This window comes from Thrips palmi, unplaced genomic scaffold (assembly GCF_012932325.1).
Source record: "Thrips palmi isolate BJ-2018 unplaced genomic scaffold, TpBJ-2018v1 HiC_scaffold_2, whole genome shotgun sequence".
Taxonomy (NCBI): domain Eukaryota; kingdom Metazoa; phylum Arthropoda; class Insecta; order Thysanoptera; family Thripidae; genus Thrips; species Thrips palmi.
Window position 1 is genome coordinate 1,030,651 of NW_023144629.1, and position 17,648 is coordinate 1,048,298.

Below are 17,648 nucleotides of genomic sequence, written 5' to 3' on the forward strand. Positions count from 1 at the left end.
CTAGCTTATTAACGACTGAACGCCGTGCCGAGGCGGAGGGGAGGGGAGGGGGGATACCGCTGCAGTGCATGCAGATACAAGTGTTCGCTAACGCACAGGTGCATGCTGCATGTGGCCAAAGGGGAGCACCAAACGGAGAGAAAGGCTTGCAGGAAGAAGGGGGAGGGGAGGGGGGATTCCCGATTGACCGGTGGGGGCCAGGGGGGCCAGGAGGGGGCATGTGGGCACGTCGTCTGCTGGCTCGCTGGCTCTGGCTCGGCTGGCCGAGGCTGGCCGCCGCAAGAGTGTCGGATGCTGGATGCTCTCGCGGACCGCGCGGACCAGTTGGCCGGCCGCGCTCGGAGCGTGAGGTCCCCCCTGTGCCGGCGTCGTGCGTGCGTGCGTGTGAGTGCGTGTGTGTGAGTGCATCCGACAAGTGTGTGTGCGTGACCCGACGGACGGACTCTGATTGTGTGCGTGTCCGCGGTGCCCCGGCTGCCCCTGGCCGGCAGTGTCATGTGGATTAGTGAACTCCGGCCGGTGTTCGACGCGTTCGACGCGCCCCTCTCGGACCCCTAGGTACGTACTGGCGGCAGAGGCGGCTGGCGCTAGCGCTGCTGGCGCCCGGGCGGGCCCCGGCGCCGCCCCCACCCCCTGCCACCCCCGACGCCAGCGCCGCCTGGCGGCAGGGCGGCCAACACCCCCAGGTGCCGCAGGCCCCCGGCCCCGCCGTGGACGTGATTCGAATTTTTGGCGCGGATGATGGTCCTAGAAGCCCTTCGCCAGGTAAACATGGTTCCAAGTGGCGGTGCAGACTGCAGTGCGGCGCCGCCTAGATCCGAAAGGCCGGATCGGTGGCGGCGTGTCGGCGGGGCGGGCTTGCCGGGCATTGCCGGGCCGGGCGGCGTGCGGCCGGCACAACCATTAGTATCAATTCGCGTCCGCAAACTAAAGTCAGAGACCTCTGGTGGCTGAGCTGGAACTAAACATAGCGGGCGACGGAGCAGCGGGTTTTTCAAATTGGAGTTCTCTGTTTGGCCATGATTTTGTGCTTTTATTCGTATATTGCGCTTTTAAGTGAATAAAATGGGTGTGACTTTTCAAAAATAAATGCCGCTCGCTGTTGTAGAAAAACGCTGTCTTGTATCAGATGCCTTTCTAATGGCTAAGAATGAGAAAGAACGTCCAGACCTAACCTAGTCGGCATGTTGTCGGTCCGCGCCATGCCTCCGGTGGCGTCTGCTCCAAGCGCTGACACGGGGAGGAGGGGAAAAGTGGCTAAATATTAAATTTAACAAATTAGAATTGCTAAAATCACGCTCATTTGAGGTCATAGGAGTCCATAGCTTCCGTAGAGAATAAAGTCACAGACAAACATAGTATAGAATCTAACGAAAGTACATTAATAACGAAGAAAACAAGCCACCTGTTTCGAAAATGGCGGTGCTCCGTCGCACGCTATCTGGGGGCGACGGTGCTGCGCTCTCGCGTCGTTGCGGACGCGAATAGCTGCTCGTTGTCCCCCGCGGCAAGCCGCCGCCACTACACTGTCGGCCTGCCGCCCTGCCCGGCCTCGTCTGGGTTGTCCGGGTCCCACGTCCAGATCCCGTCTCCGGGATCCTCCAGGACCCTCCAGGAGGACCGCGCGTTTTTCGGCAGACTGATTTCGAGAGCCGTTGGGGGAAATAACTCCAGTCCAATTTGCACACCAAAATTCATCAATCATGTAAAATTCACTGAAATTCATCAAAATTCATCGCAATTCTACTGAAATTCGACCGAAATTCACCGAAATTTGACTGAAATTCATCGAAATTGGGCTGAAATTCATTGAAAGTCGACTGAAATTCATTCTCTCGCACTCATGGGGTGTTCTGCATGCGTGCGACCAAGGGGAAATCACTGTGAATTTCACGGTAAAAACGGTACCTGGTTTTCCCAGGAAGCCTATGGTAGAGACATAGGCGATTTCCAGGGAGTTCCTGGGAAAACCAGGAACCGTTTTTACCGTGTTCGGTGTACAAATCCGATGAATTTCAGTCGCATTTCGATCACTGAAAAAAAAGTCTAGTTACAGCAACTAGGATTTTGGTGCCAGTTACCAGACAGTCTAATTGAATAGGAACCAACAAGGAATCTAGTTACAAATACCAGACTGCCTAGTTGATATCTGTCTAGTAAAAATAACCAGATTCTTGGTAAACCTTACCATGCCATCAGACCCCCAATCTAGTAAAATTAACTAAACTTCTAGTAAAAATTTTGAATTGTAAAAAGACAAAGCAGAAGAAGAAAATGTAATTTCTCAACTCTACGCCCCCCCAAGTACGCTGGGAGATCGTAAAGCTGAGAAGAAGTATTTTCCGGTTCGCTTCTGGCCGGGATCGAACCACCGATCTTCCACTTACGAGCCAAGCTCGTTACCACTGCGCTATCACGCCACATAGGAGAGCCGAGTCTCCCCGCCCGATGACACTGCGCATCGCTTTGCCGCTCACCTGAGGCAGCTGAAGGAGTGGCATTTCCGGCTGCTAAACGGTGCTTTGGATATTGCAGGGAACCGAAGGAATTCAAGACGCATTGTTAAAATTTAGTCTATTGCAATTTTAAATTTGACGACAATTACTAAGCAGTGTAGTTAAATTTACCAGGAATATTAACTAGACGTCTGGTAAATGTTACCATACCCATGCTAGTAGATATAACTAAAAATCTAGTGAAAAATACAAGGTTTCTAGTTATTATTACCGGTGCTCGTTTAACTAGGAACAGTCTAGTACTTTTAACTAGACTTTTTTTTCAGTGAGACGGCGGCACTCGGAAGAGGAAGCGGCGAAGCGGCGGCCGGAAGTGCTCTTCTTTTCCCAGTGCACCGACGCGAAAAAACGGCAGCGGAATGATTCATCCGGTCCACATCCAATCACTCGCCTCGCGCAAGCCCTCTCCAAACGGATTATTTTATTATTTGACAACCCCGCGCTGCAAAACAAGGACTTGCACCGGGTCTTTTTGCCCGGCTCGGACCGGCCGGCCAGTAATATAATGTGCGTGCGTGTGTGTGAGCGAGAGAGAGAGAGAGAGAGAGAGAGAGAGAGAGAGAGAGAGAGAGAGAGAGAGAGAGAGAGAGAGAGAGAGAGAGAGAGAGAGAAAGAGAGAGAGAGAGAGAGAGAGGCGGAATGCACACAGGGAACGGGTCGAGGCGGCGAAGGAGGTGAAAGGGAATAAGATGAGGACGAGGAAGGAGGGGGGGGGGCGCTCGAATCGACCTTGCGGAGAATTTGGAAGGAGCCTCCGAGTACACGGGAGGAGGGGCGAAACAGTTGGAGTGCGAGAGACAGCAAACAGGTCCTAATCTGAAGCGACTGCACATCCGCAGCATGAGAGCCACCGCCTGCGGGTAGGCCACCCTGGCTGCGGCGCCGCCTTGGGGTTGCCTACCCTGGACCCTGTCTGCCACGGTGGGGTTGCCTACACTGTCTAGAGACCGCGCCGGGGGTTGCCTACCCTGTCCTGCCAGGTGCTCAGAGCATCGCAGCAGATAAACGACCTTCGCTGCGCGATTTGGTTCGATTCAGACGCATTACCTCCCGGCCTCCTGATTGGCTAGCGGCTCGCTAGGGTTGCCAACCTGAGGGAGCTTATCGCCCGTCTGCGTGGCGGGGCGGGGCGGGGCGGGGCGGGGCGTGCCCCGAGGAGCCATTGTTCATGAAGGATCGACGATTGTTATACGAGCTACCATCAACAGGTAGCGATCGGACATTAAAGGCCATTGCACGCGATCTTTTTTCTTCTTCTGCCGCCGCGCTGCCGCCGCGCCGCCGCTCCACCGGACCATTGTCTTGTAATTTGAAGCGCGGCGCGTCTATCGAAGGAGTCCGGCTTTTGTGAGTGCGGCGGCGGCAGCGCGGCGCACCGCATTCTGGACGACGAGCCGGCGTCGGCTCTTGCGTAAATATGAAGGCGGTGCGGGCCGCAGGGCGGGCAGGGCAGGGCAGGGCAGGCAGGGCTCAAGCGCGGGGCCGGGGGGCACAGCGAGGCAAAGCCGGGCCCTTGCGCCGAGCCGGTAGGCGGACGCGCCGTTAAGTTGGCAGTCCAAGCCTCCTATGAGCGGCAGCCGCGGCAGCCTGCAGCCTGCCCCACCACGCATACAGTGTACGAGTACACCGCCTTCCATTTTTCGCAGCCTTTCTGAATATTCGGCGCGGAAGGCGATGATGGCGCCAAACGAAATGCATAATGAATGGCGCCGCGCGGCGGGGCGTTTTGAATGCGAATCGGCGTTGTTACGGTGTGCCACGCCGTGCCGCGGGCCTTACGGGCACCTTGTCGTCCTGCCCGGCACTGCCGGACGAGTGGGAGGCCTCTCTCTCTCTCTCTCTCTCTCTCTCTCTCTCTCTCTCTCTCTCTCTCTCTCTCTCTCTCTCTCTCTCTCTCTCTCGCACTCATGGGGCGTCCGGTACACGTGCGAGAGAGACAGAGCGACGAGACCTCCCTTCGGGCTCAGCCGCCTGCCGGACGCACAGTGGGCCAGAAGACCGGCGCAGGCGGACAAAATTCTAGACGCGTTTCGAGCTTTAGAGTCGCTAAATGGGACTCGAACCGAACGTGTGACCCCACCAATGGATTGCTCTCCGAACGAGGAATCCATTTGGTGGGGTCACACGTTCGGTTCGAGTCCGATTTAGCGACTCTGGAGCTCGAAACGCGTCTAGAGTTTTGGCCGCCTGCGCCGGTCCTCTGGCCCACTGTGGGACGGTACCGGACGGTGGCGGACGATGGCGCATGGCGCCGCTGTCTCGCGTCCACTCGCTCTGCATTCAGAGCACCGCGTGTCCGATCGGTCCGATCGCACGGCGCCGTGGTCTCGGCGGGCTGCTGATTGATGCAACAGCGAGAGGCTTCGGGTTCGGGTGCCGAACAATGACTGGTGCTTTTCGGAAGCGCGTGCGTACGGCTTCCTCGAACTGCAGGGACCAGCGCTGTTTCTTGTTGGCGCCGATTTGGCCGCGACACACGGGATTCGAAGTCGGGGCGCGTTTCGAGAGGCTCTCATCCTCACACCCAATTAACGACTTTCCGCGGGTTCCCCGGCCGCGGCGAACTTGCTGCATCGCAGTCCTGCTTATTAGTACCGAGTGCCGGGTGTTTTTGATCACGTTGTCTGGCTTATGAGGAGAACTCGGGATTGATCGGGTTAAAAGCGCGCTTCTCGGTACTGAGCGTTGAGAAAGGTCCTCCCGTTCCGATTTTCCGGGTGTGCCATCCCGTCGACCCGACTCTAACCACCGCCTGTGTCTCGTTTGGGGAGGGATTGGTCGCGCTGTATTTTTCATCTCATCCTCCAACCCTTGCTCTCAAGCCCTCCCTCGTCGTCCATTTCTCTCCAGTGCTTGTTCAAGCGTTTGTTCCAGCACTTGCTCCAGCACTTGCTTCAGCACTTGCTCCAGCACTTGCTCCAGCACTTGCTCCAGCACTTGCTCCAGCACTTGCTCCAGCACTTGCTCCAGCACTTGCTCCAGCACTTGCTCCAGCACTTGCTCCAGCACTTGTTCCAGCACTTGGCATTTGGTCCCGTGCTCCAGCACTTGTTCCAGCGCTCCAGCACTTGCTCCAGCGCTGGCTCCCGCACTTGCTGCAGCAGGCCGTTGTCCTCGAGGGACGAATAAAAAGGCGCGCTGGCCGACGGCACCGACGGCACGCGACTGCGACCTCGGCCGAGAGGCGAGCAGAGAGGAGGCTGGGGCAGTTGCGGTTGCGGGTGGCGTGGCACGGCACGGCACGGCACGGCACGCCACGGCACGGCCGACGCTACTGTGTCTGCCGCGCTGCCCTGTACTGCCGCTGCCCGCATGCGTCCGCCTTCTGCCCATGAGACTGCCGAATCCGAGTCCACCGCAGCGGCCGGCCGCGCGCCTTAACCCCGAAAACGGACGAGGCGGGGCGGGGCGGGGCGGGGCGAGGCCCGCGGGAAAGCGCGCGCGGCATGCCGCCCAGCCTCTGTCTCTCTCGCACCCCCACGGACCCTACGGGACGCCCCGCGAGTGCGAGAGAGACAGAGCGGCGAAAGCACTGTGCGGAATGCGCGGCCGCCTGGGGCAGCCCGGGGCTACCTCCTCAATGGGCGGACTGTTTCACGCGGCTAATCCCATCTCATCTCTCTGCGGCTGCAGCGGCTGTTGTTGTTGTTGTTGTTGTTGTTGTTGCTGCTGCGGCTGTTGTTGCCGCGCGGCTACTTACACCACCTCCTTTGCTACCGGCGGACCGCCGCGCCGCCGCTCCCTCGACTGCATTCGCGGCTACACTGTTTTTGCCGCCTGCCGCCGCCTCCGCGTCGTCTCCGAAACGGAAGGGAAGCGGTCGCCGAGCGTTCCCGCGAGTGTTCCCGAAAGCACCCGAAGCGTGTTACCAGTTACCGAGCGTTTCCTGAGCGTTTCCCGAGCGTTTCCCGAGCGTTTCCCGAACCTATCCCGAGCGCGCCTCCTCTCTCCTCCTCTCCTCGCAGTGTGTCTTCATTACGGCCGCCACTTTACTTACAGCTTGACCCTTTTTCCGGTGCCGCTCCTCCCCATTGATGGCGCTGTTGCGGTCACCACACTGTAGCTGCTGCTGCTGTTGTTGTTGCTGCTGCTGTTGCTTTTGTTTTTGTTTTTGCCTGCCGTGGATTGCGGCTAATCGCGCGGAGCTGCACTAGTATTCACACGCCCCTGCCCTGCAGCGCCCTGCAGCGCCCTGCACTGGAATAATCTCGAGCGGGAGCCGCGTCTGCTGGCTTTACGGTGCAGTGCGTGTGTGTGTGTGTGTGTGTGTGTGTGTGTGTGTGTGTGTTGTAGCGATGGCAAATTTGATTTCGAGATCAACGTCGCTTTACGCTTTTGCCTCTGGGAGTCTCGCGCGTCGTTTTGGGAGGGAGACAAAGAGAGCGCCGTGTGGTCTAGCCCTTAATGACAATGGTAATGGTGCGGCGGTGGGTAGGCAACCCGTCGCCAGCCGTGCGTTCCCGCCGCCGGCTGGCCTACCTGCACGGCGCTGTGCCGCCGCCGCCGCCGCCGTCGCCGGTGTTCCGGGTGCGGGACCGCGGAGAGCAAGGTCCCGGGTTCAAGTCCCGCCACCGGCGCGTCCTTTTATTGCCTTTTCTTTTCTTTTGCGGTGCGCGCGGGCGGTGCAGTCCGTACTAGGGTTCGAGTCCCCTTCGCGGCGGGCTTTTTTCCGAGCGAAGAGACAGCGGCGGAGAGAGCGGGAGGGGGGGGGGGGGGAGGGGGTCCTCGAGACATAATTAGCCGCCTCTCCAAATAATGCCGGACCTGCATAGCGGCCGGGCCGAGGGCAGGCCGGGCAGGCCGGCCGCCGCGACCGCAGCATCGCCGTACCGCAAACTCAATGGGGCCAAGCCGTGCCGAGCCGCGCCGGGCAGTGCCGGGCAAATGAGTGGTCCAAGGGGAGGAACCGCCATCTCTTGAGCGCCGCTCGAACGCAGGGCGCAAAAATGGAGCCGGGTTCGCTCCGTCTCTCTCGCACCTCTTCGCGAGTCGCCGTGAGTGCGAGAGAGACGCAGCGACCAGCCCGTCCGTCCCACAGTGGGCCAGAAGACCGGTGGAGGCGGCCAAAACTCTAGACGCGTTTTGAGCTCCGGAGTCGCTAAATGGGGCTCGAACCGAACGTGTGACCCCATCAATGGATTGCTCTCCGAACGAGGAATCCATCGATGGGGTCACACGCTCGCTTCGAGTCCTGTTTAGCGACTCTGGAACTCAAAACGCGTCTGGAGTTTTGGCCGCCTCCACCGGTCTTCTGGCCCACTGTGCGTCCGTCCGCGAGCAGCTGCCCCGGTGGCGCCATCGTCTTGTCCCCCGTCTCGCTGGACGTCCGCTAGAGCGGCAGTTCGATCCGGCGCTGTCGTTCTGTCTCTCTCGCACCCGTGGGGCGCGCCGCGAGTGCGAGAGAGACGGCGCGATGCGAGCATCAACCCGCGGCGGCGTCCCGCAAGTCCACGGAAAGAGCGACGCGGCTACACTCGTGCAACAGTGTGAATACAATGACAGCAGAGATTCCTCCACGCAGGCCGCACCGCGCACGGCGCAGCGCGCTCTCTCTCGCACTCGCGGGGCGTCCCGTCAGGCCGTCAGGGTGCGAGAGAGACGGAGCGACGAGCGGAATGAGCCTGCAGCCGAACCGGACAACCGGACTCGATGTGGCGTGCTGGAACAGGCTGGCCACAGGCCGGCCGGCCGGCGAGGAGAAGAGAGGAGAAGAGAAGCCACTTCTTGTTCCGTCATAATAGGAAACGTTTGGCGGGCTGCGTGTTCCAGGCCGGCCAGTGTGGTGGCCAGGCCGTCGAGCCGGACAATGGGTCGATGGCTTACACTGCTTTGGGTTTTTAGCTTTTAATTAAAACGGAGGTTCGGCGTCCCCGCCCGGTACACTGGCTGGCACGCACGCGCACGCTGGGCCAGAAGACCGGCGCCGGCGGCCGAAATTCTAGACGCGTTTTGAGCTCCAGAGTCGCTAAAAGAGACTCGAGCCGAACGTGTGACCCCACCAATGGATTGCTCTCCGAACGAGGAATCCATTGGTGGGGTCACACGTTCGGTTCGAGCCGTGTAGCTCAAAACGCGTCGAGGGTTTTGACCGCCTCCGCCGGTCGAACCGAACCGAACGTGTGACCCCACCAATGGATTCCTCGTTCGGAGAGCAATCCATTGGTGGGGTCACACGTTCGGTTCGAGGCCCCTTTAGCGACTCTGGAGCTCAAAACGCGTGTAGAGTTTTGTCCGCCTCCACCGGTCTTCTGGCCCACTGTGCGACGGGCCGCTCCACTCCGAAGGCCCGCCGAGCAGCGCAGCCGAAGGATAGTTCGGTCGCGCTGTCCTTCTCGCACCCGCACGGAGCGGACCGCCAGTGCGACAGAGACAGCTTGATGCTTGACGGCTGCTCGTTTCACGGGGTGCCAGCGGTCCGGTCGGCGCGCGAGGAGCCCCTCTCCCTCCTCGCCGTGCTCCTAGCGCTCCGCGCGCACGTCAAGCTGTATATGATGCCGGTCGGATGGCCCCGCCGTGTAGTGCGGTGGCGGGGCGGGGCAGCGGGGGCTGCGGGGCACGGGCGTAGGCAGGGGCCGGCTAGCTAATGGTGGCACCGACGCCAAGCCGGGCCCCCCGCCGCCGCCGGAGTTGACCCGTCAATCGAGAGGAGGATGCGGCGGGCCTCCTTGACCTGCCAACCGGCGGCGGGACGCGGTGCCGCGGACTCCGCGTCGACGTGTCAAGCGGGCCGACGACGGCGACCGAATTGACACGTCAACGACGGCCAGCCGAGGCCGCGGAGACACTGGCGGTCCTATTCGGCGCTGACTGACGCGTCACTGGCACGTCAGCGACACGTCAGTGACACGTCAGCGGCGCTGCAGTTGACCTGTCAGTCCCGGGGCCGGGCCCGGCCGGGCTGTCAATGAGGTTGCTGCCGGCTGCGGCCGCCAGCCTGAGAAGCGCCCATGCGTGCATAGCCTGGCATAGCCCTGCGCCGCTCCACCGCATTTCTGGAATACCTCTGGGAAGGAAGGGCCCTCCCGTGCCCCCCGAGGGGCCGCGCGGGGCGAGGCGGGGCGGGGCGGGGCCCCCTCAGCCCACAGGTCGCCCTGTCGTCGAGGCCCCGCAGGCTTCACCCCGCTTCGCCCCGCTTCGCCCCGCTTCGCCCAGTGTCGCGGCAAATCCAACGGATCGCTTGCTTGTTGAACGCTTTCTCGGCGACTTGCGATCAGGTTACTCCTCCGCCTCGCCTCTCCTCTCCGCCCTGCGCTGCGCTGCGCCACTTCGGGACTTGCAGTGAAGGAGACAGCCACCCTCGGCGCGCTCAAGGCCGCCGTCCCCGTCCCCGTCCCCGTGGAGCGCCGTGGAGCGCCGTGTGCGGCGGCGGGTAGGCAGCCCTAGCGCGCCGGCGCCGCACGGTTGCCTACCCGCACGGCGGCGAGCGCGCTGCGGTGCGGCCGCCGCGCGCCATTCTACGGTGTGTGAGTGTGAGTGTCAGTGTGTGTTTGATGTCGGGGGCGTGGTCGCATTGGCGCGGCCAGGCTGGTCGCGTTGTGGGCCAAGCACTGTGTGGCGCCTCTGCGTGTGTGTATGTAGGTGTGTGTGTGTGTGTGTGTGTGTGTGTGTGTTGATTGATGCAGAGATAATGAGCGGCTCGCCCATCCCCCTTCCCTTTTTACCTCCCCAACTGTCCCGTTGCAGCGGCAGCGCTACGTTTCTCCCCGGAGTCCGCGGACACACACACACACACACACACACACACACACACACACACACACACGGCGTGAGAGTACGACAAGAAGAAGAGAGGCGGTCCGCGGGTCCGCGGGTCCGCGCGTCCGCGGGGCCAAACAAATGGTGGTGGTGGTAATGGTTGCGTCCGGGGGGCGCGGTGCGGGGCGCGGTGCGGGGCTCGGTGCGCGGTGTGCGCCGAGTCCAGGAGGCCCTCCTGGAGGCCCCGATGCTGGCCGGGCGAGCGGCGAGCTGCCGGCGAGCGGCCGCGGGGAGTGACCGGCGCGGATCAGAAGTGTCACGGATGCTTCTCTTTCTTCCCGTGTGTGCGCGAGGTAGGTGCCCCCTCCCCCCTCCTCTCCCCTCCCCCTGCGCGACTCGCAGCGCGAGATGGCCAGCCTGTCGGATGGTAATGAGGAGGTAGGTGCAAGGAACGGCCTTCCCCCCCCCCTCCCCTCCCCTCCCCAGCCCGGCCGGCCGGCCGGCGCAGTCTCTCCTCTCACCGTGGGGCACCGTGGGGCCACTGGACTGGCCGTCCAGTCCTGCTGGAGGCTGGAAGATTACACACACACGCACACACACACACTCACACACGGGCCGGGCAGTGCTGCCGGAGAGAGGCCGCCGGAGACTCATCCAGCTGCAGGCACGTTCACCATGTGGGCCTGGAAGCGCTGGCCGCGCTGGAAGCAAAATCCTGGAGGCTCCGTCATCATCGGCCCGGACGCCTGGAACTGGAATACACAGACCAGCCTGGAAAGAAAGGGCGGTCGAGACACCTGGATATTTTTTTGGTCCGCGTCCTGGGAGATCGAAGTGGACCTCCCGGGCGTTGTTTATTCGCACTTTCTGGAGGCTCCAGGCGGAATGCGTGGAGCGGACCGCGGTGAAAGTCTCAAAGTGTTGCGTGCGGAGGATGGCCACGGCTGGAAATTGAATTTCGAAATAGAGCAGTTTTATGTACCGGGTGGCTGGGAATGCCTACGCGTACGAGAGCTTCTGGGAGTCAAGATAAAAAGCCCCTGGACCGTCGCTGAAGGCTCCAGCTCCAGGGTGCGCGGACTGGCCGAGGGTGGCTACCGGTCTCTCAATCCCCTGCGTACCTTTTACAGGACGGTTCGATTAATCGACAGGCCGGAACGAGTTCGCCAGCGCCTTCTCAGAACGCCTAGTGCAGCGCCTTCTAAGGAACCTCCTCCGGCACCTGCCCACCTAGTCCAGCACCTTCTCCAGCGCCTTCTCCAGCGCCCTCTCCAAACCCCCAGCTGTAAACAGGACTCAAAACCGACATGTGACCCACCAATGGATTCCTCGTTCGGAGAGCAATCCATTGGTGGGGTCACACGTTCGATTCGAGTCCCATAGCGACTCTGGAGCTCAAAACGCGTCGAGAATTTTGACCGCCTCCACCGGTCTTCTGGCCCACTGTGAGTCCAGCGCCTTCTCCAGCGCCTTCTCCAGCGTTTCGCGGTGTGTCGGACACGCGGCAGTTTGTCCGGCTGCTGTTTCCACCCGGACCACCGCCGGCCCGTCGCCGTTGGCGTGTTTTGTTTCAGGATCACACCTTCTTCGCGTCCCGCCCCGCCCCGCCCCGCAGCTGGAAATGATTGCTAGCTGCGTTTTGAATACAGCATGCTTGGTAAATGATGTCATTAGCTAGGTCCGTCCGGCCGATCCGGGCCACATTCCTGCCGCCGCGCCACGCCACGCCCGGTCCGGTGGAGTAGCCTAGAGAGGCCGGCCGGAGGTTTCCACGGTTGGCGCTATCCGGGGGCCGGGCCGCCCAGGCGCCGCACTGTGGGCCAGAAGACCGGCGCCGCCGGCCAAAAACCCCAGCTGTAAACAGGACTCAAAACCGACGTGTGACCCCACCAATGGATTCCTCGTTCGGAGAGCAATCCATTGGTGGGGTCACACGTTCGGTTCGAGTCCCATTTAGCGACTCTGGAGCTGAAAACGCGTCTAGAGTTTTGACCGCCTCCACCGGTGTTCTGGCCCACTGTGAGTCCAGCCGAGGCCCGCGATAAAGGCAGGCGACCCGCACGGACTCGGGGCCGCCGGCCGGCCGTCCCGTAGAGTGTGGAGTCCGGCTCGGCGTGTGAAAAATGATTGTTGCCGCCGGACTATGGATTAGGCCGCGACTACTCTCGGCGGCCCGGAGCGGCCCCGAGCGGCCCGGAGTCCTGGAAGGTCCTGGACAGGGCGAAGACAGCGCGGCAGGACGGCTCTCATTTGTTTTGGACGCCGCGCCGCGAAGCCGCGAAGCTTGGAGTCTCCGAGTTCGAGGAAAGGGCCTTGTCCGTGGCGTTCGTGCAGACGTTATGGTCGGACGCACCCAACACTTTTTCCGTCTCTTTTCACGCCTTTTGGACGACCGACACTGGGCCTAGAAAAATGCTCTTGGCCTGTAGAAATGCTCTTGTCGTGTGGATATGCTCTTGTCGTGTGGATATGCTCTTGGCGTGTGGATATGCTCTTGGCGTGTGGATATGCTCTTGTCGTGTGGATATGCTCTTGGCGTGTGGATATGCTCTTGTCGTGTGGATATGCTCTTGTCGTGTGGATATGCTCTTGTCGTGTGGATGCCGCATGCTCTTGGCAAGTTGTGTGGGATATGCTCTTGGCGTGTGGATATGCTCTTGTCGTGTGGATATGCTCTTGTCGTGTGGATATGCTCTTGGCGTGTGGATATGCTCTTGGCGTGTGGATATGCTCTTGGCGTGTGGATATGCTCTTGGCGTGTGGATATGCTCTTGGCGTGTGGATATGCTCTTGGCGTGTGGATATGCTCTTGGCGTGTGGATATGCTCTTGGCGTGTGGATATGCTCTGGCGTGTGGATATGCTCTTCTTGGCCTTGCGTGTGGATATGCTCTTGGCGTGTGGATATGCTCTTGGCGTGTGGATATGCTCTTGTCGTGGGATATGCTCTTGGCGTGTGGATATGCTCTGGCGTGTGGATATGCTCTTGGCGTGTGGATATGCTCTTGGCGTGTGGATATGCTCTTGGCGTGTGGATATGCTCTTGGCGTGTGGATATGCTCTTGGCGTGTGGATATGCTCTTGGCGTGTGGATATGCTCTTGGCTGTCGAAATGCTCTCGTGCTGTCGAAATGCTCCTGGCCTTGCAGGCCTACTTGTCGCGCCTTTCGGCCGGCGTCTTCCCCGTGTCCGCTGCCGCCTCGCAAGTGGGCGGACGCCGGGCTGGACAGCGCTTCGTCGCCGCGTCCCTCGAACCGTCACAGTGCGAGAGAGACGGAGGAACGCACCGATATACGTAAAGGCACACGCTTTGTTTTAACCGGCCTCGGGCCGGACGACGCGGCCTGTGCGAACGGTGATTCCCTGCCCCCTTCGCTTCTGCCTCTTCTCTCTCTCTCTCTCTCTCTCTCTCTCTCCGCCGTGTTCCCTTCTCCGTACTGATGACTTGTCGTCCATTTTTCCCGTTTTGCGCTCCTTGTTGTTGCCGGCCCTCTCTTTCTCGCGCAAACACGCACACACACACATACACACACACACACACACACATACACACACACATACACACACACACACACACACACACACACACATACACACACACACACACACTCACAGAGGCCGCCACACATGCCCACGCCGGACCATGCTAAGCTAAGCGCCCAGCATGCAGGATCGCGTGGAAGTGCACCAAAGTCAACATGCAGCGGCGTATGAGAGGGAGCGAGAGGGGAGAGCGGGGCGGCGGGGCGGCGGGGCGGCGAGCGGTGCGTGTGTGAGTGAAACAGGTTCCTTGCAGGTTCCGCGGCCCGGCCGGGCTGCGCCGGGCTGCCATGGCGCTGCTCCGCGCTGCCCGGGGAAGCTGAGCGGGCGATAAACATGCATTCAGAATAGTAGCAGTGACTGGTTTGCTCGACTCAGATCGGCTCGGCTCGGCTCGGCTCCGCGCGCCCCGGCCGGACTCGGCTGGACTCGGCTCGGCGCGGGAATGAGGGGGGAGGGGGGGGGGAGGGTGTTGAGCTGGTCAGGGAGCTCGGTGCCCATTCTCCCATCTAGAATGCAGCGAGGTGCAACTCGGCGGCCTGGGCTCACCTTTGCGGCGAAAATTTAAGTGGCCAAGTGGCTTGGCGCGGCTTGGCGCGGACAGGCGGCCCGTTTGGCCTGTATGCCGGGGGTCTTGAACACGAAGGAAAGGTTGGCGACGCGACGAGCACCTTCGCCGAGGTCCTTATCATCGTGCCGAACACGGGGAGCCGCGCGGGTCAAATCACCCGACAGGAAAAACAACAACAACAACAATGGCAAAGAAAAGCAAGAAGAATAAAAACCGCGAGAACGACGAGTCATTCGGTGGCGTTCGGCCGCGAGGCGTTCTCTTTGCTCGCCTGCGCCTAGTTTGGCGTGTGTGGTCTCAGATTTGAAGGATCGCGGGAGAGAGAGAGAGAGAGAGAGAGAGAGAAGAGAGAGAGAGAGAGAGAGAGAGAGAGAGAGAGAGAGAGAGAGAGAGAGAGAGAGAGAGTCACTAGGCGAACGCCAGGAATGCGACACGTTTCGTGTTGGGGGAAACCGAAACGTGGGGAGTTTTCAGAGTTTCCCGTTGACCGGATTGGATTTTCAGAAGATTTTCAGTCGATTTTCAGAGATGGGAAGGTGGCCAACTATTTGTGGCTGTGTAGCTCTCCGCGCGTGGTCCGCGGCGGTCCGCGGCAGAGGGCCCCCGCTGCCCCAGGCTGCCGCAGGCCAGACGCCGGCTGCCTTTCGGCCCCAGCCTATCGCCCCAGCCTATCGCTCCAGCACTGGAACAGGTCAGCCACTCCGCTGTCACGGATCGTCCGGCAGCAATATTAGGAATTTTCACGCGATCGGAATCTCTTTTTCCGCCGCGCACGCGGATAGAGCCATTTCTATGGAGATGGAAGGACGAGCGAGCGAGCTGCAAAGCGGGAGTTCTCGCCCCGCCGCCGCTCGGACTCCGCGGAAATAGTTTCATTTTTCTGGAGTTTTTTTGACGAGTCAGTAGACATCGCAGCCACAATGGCGACTGGGTGCGCCACTCGCCTGGGCCTTTCGGGCCACTTCATAACTGCGCACCGCACCTGGTGGGGCCCTGCCGGCCGGAGCGCACAGTGGGCCAGAAGACCGGTGGAGGCGGCCAAAACTCTAGACGCGTTTTGAGCTCCGGAGTCGCTAAATGGGACTCGAACCGAACGTGTGACCCCACCAATGGATTCCTTGTTCGGAGAGCAATCCATTGGTGGGGTCACACGTTCGGTTCGAGTCCCATTTAGCGACTCCGGAGCTCAAAACGCGTCTAGAGCTTTGGCCGCCTCCACCGGTCTTCTGGCCCACTGTGGAGCGGTCGGGGAGTGGTCACGTGATGACCGGCCGCGCGATGACCACCGCCTGCTGACCTCTGCCTCTTTAGCTCTCGGCCCGCGGGACCGCCGCCGCACCCGCCGCGCGTCCGAGGAAGAGAAAACAACAACAACAACAACGGGTTCACACAAAGCGGGAGGAATGCCATTAATTAGTGGCCCATCTTCGGCGATCGGGTCGAATTTGGCGGGGCATCGTGAAGCGGGGACTAGAGTCGAGTTAAGTAGTCTCGCGGTGGCGGCCGGCGGCGGCATTCATGAGCTTCGGCTCGCATGATTTATACAGATGTATGCAGGCGAATGCAGGCGAATGCAGGCGTCGTCTGAAGCGGGCTGAACGAAGCTAGCGCCCCGTCGACCGGGCCAGGGACGGCCTCTGTGCGCCAGACTGAGGCCTCTCTCTCTCTCTCTCTCTCTCTCTCTCTCTCTCTCTCTCTCTCTCTGTCACACCCGCAGGGCGTAGCGTCGGGGTGCGAGAGAGACGGACAGAGCCCCCGCTCGGCATCAGCCAGCCGCATAGACGCGGCTACCTATGCTACCGCCCCGCGCGGGGGGCTCCGCGCTGGGCTTAGCGGACCCCCTGCCATCGCGGAGCAGGCGACAGCCACCTGCCAGCGCGGCGGGGTCGCTGGTTCGACTCCTCGCGGCGCCCTCGTCCTTTTTCTTCTTCTCCCTTTTTTTCGGACGACGTTGGGGTCTTCTTTCGCCTGGTTTTGCGAGGCGTTGTCGCGGACCTGGCGCCTCCACTGATAAGCGCGACGTTTCGCCCGGTGCATTCGCTGATCATTACGGAAGGACCGGGGGAAGGGGGCGCGCGTGATCTGCAAGCCGGAGAGAAAGAGAGAGAGAGAGAGAGAGAGAGAGAGAGAGAGAGAGAGAGAGAGAGAGAGAGAGAGAGAGAGAGAGAGAGAGAGAGAAGAGAGGTGCCCGGACTGGATCGCGCATCTTCTCTCCGCTATAACAACAAGAAACATCAGTTAATCTTAGCAGCCCGCCCTCCTCCCTCCCCCCGCTCCGCTCCCCGCCGCCACTACGCCTCCTCCAGTTATTCTCCTTCTATCGCCATTCCCCACTCTCCTCCTCGGAAGGTCAGGCCCTGATGGGTGCCTGCGCGGCCTGCGCGGCCTGCACCTGCTACGAATGATAATTTGGGGAATGCGTCGGGAAAATTTACACGTCTGTTCGCGCACACTTGTGTGTATACGCGCCCGGCGCCATAACCCGCACCGTTTGTGTTGTTGTTGTTGTTGTTGTTGTTGTTGTTGATCGGCACGTCGCGCATGCTTGCTGAATACTACTATCTGCTTTCACCGTTCAAATCGTTAAGAAAAAGGTCGACAAAAAAATCTGACGAAGGCGGTATTCGAACCCAGGACTTCCGGGTGCGACGCGAAGGGTGACACGCCGGGCGTGAAGCCGGTCTTGTCGCCCACCTTGTCGCCCTACCGCCAATCTGTCTGTCTGTCTGTCAGTCTGTCTGTCTGTCCGTCCGTCCTCGCCTGGCGCTGTCGTCCTTCGTGTCGCCGCCGTCCCGACCCGCTCCTCTCCCCGGCCGGTGCTCTTTCGCTCGCCTGCAACATTTAATAAATAATGTTTGATTGGGCGCCATCTTGGATGTGAGTGCCTCCCCGCTGCAGCGTCTGCAGCTCCGCAGCGTCCTGCGGCGCGGAGTCCCCTTGGCGTGAAGCCAGGAATGCGTCCACTGCCCCCCCCCTTCCCCCCTCTCCACCTCGCTCGCTGTCCGAAGTCCATCGTTTTCCCGCTGTCCGTTGTTCCCTTCACCGCCGGCAATATTTTTTTTCGCGCTGTTGCTCACTGCCGCATTGATCCGTGCATTGATACCTCACCCCCCCCCCCCCCGAAAACGAAAACAAACAAGTGAGCGTCGCGTGAAACGGTCAAATGCCGCAGTCAAATGCCTGCTTGAGTCCGCGTATCTCCCAAATGACTCGTGTTTTTTTTTCGGTCAAAATTTTTACCTGAAAAATGACGCAGGCATTTTTTTTAGTGTCAGATCACTCAAAAAACGGTTCTGTTTATTATGTTTGAGCAAAATTATTACCTAC

At 60.6% G+C, this 17,648-nt stretch overlaps 1 protein-coding gene across 1 annotated transcript in view; it reads left to right on the top strand.

Moving 5' to 3' along the window:
- The first annotated feature begins 288 nt into the window (after positions 1–288).
- The window catches only part of LOC117647324, a 52,001-nt gene continuing 34,641 nt past the window's right edge, over positions 289–17,648 (top strand). Inside the window, exon 1 of the mRNA XM_034389044.1 lies at positions 289–558. The gene's annotated coding sequence lies outside the window, so the exon portion shown is untranslated. The remainder of the gene's footprint in view (positions 559–17,648) is intronic.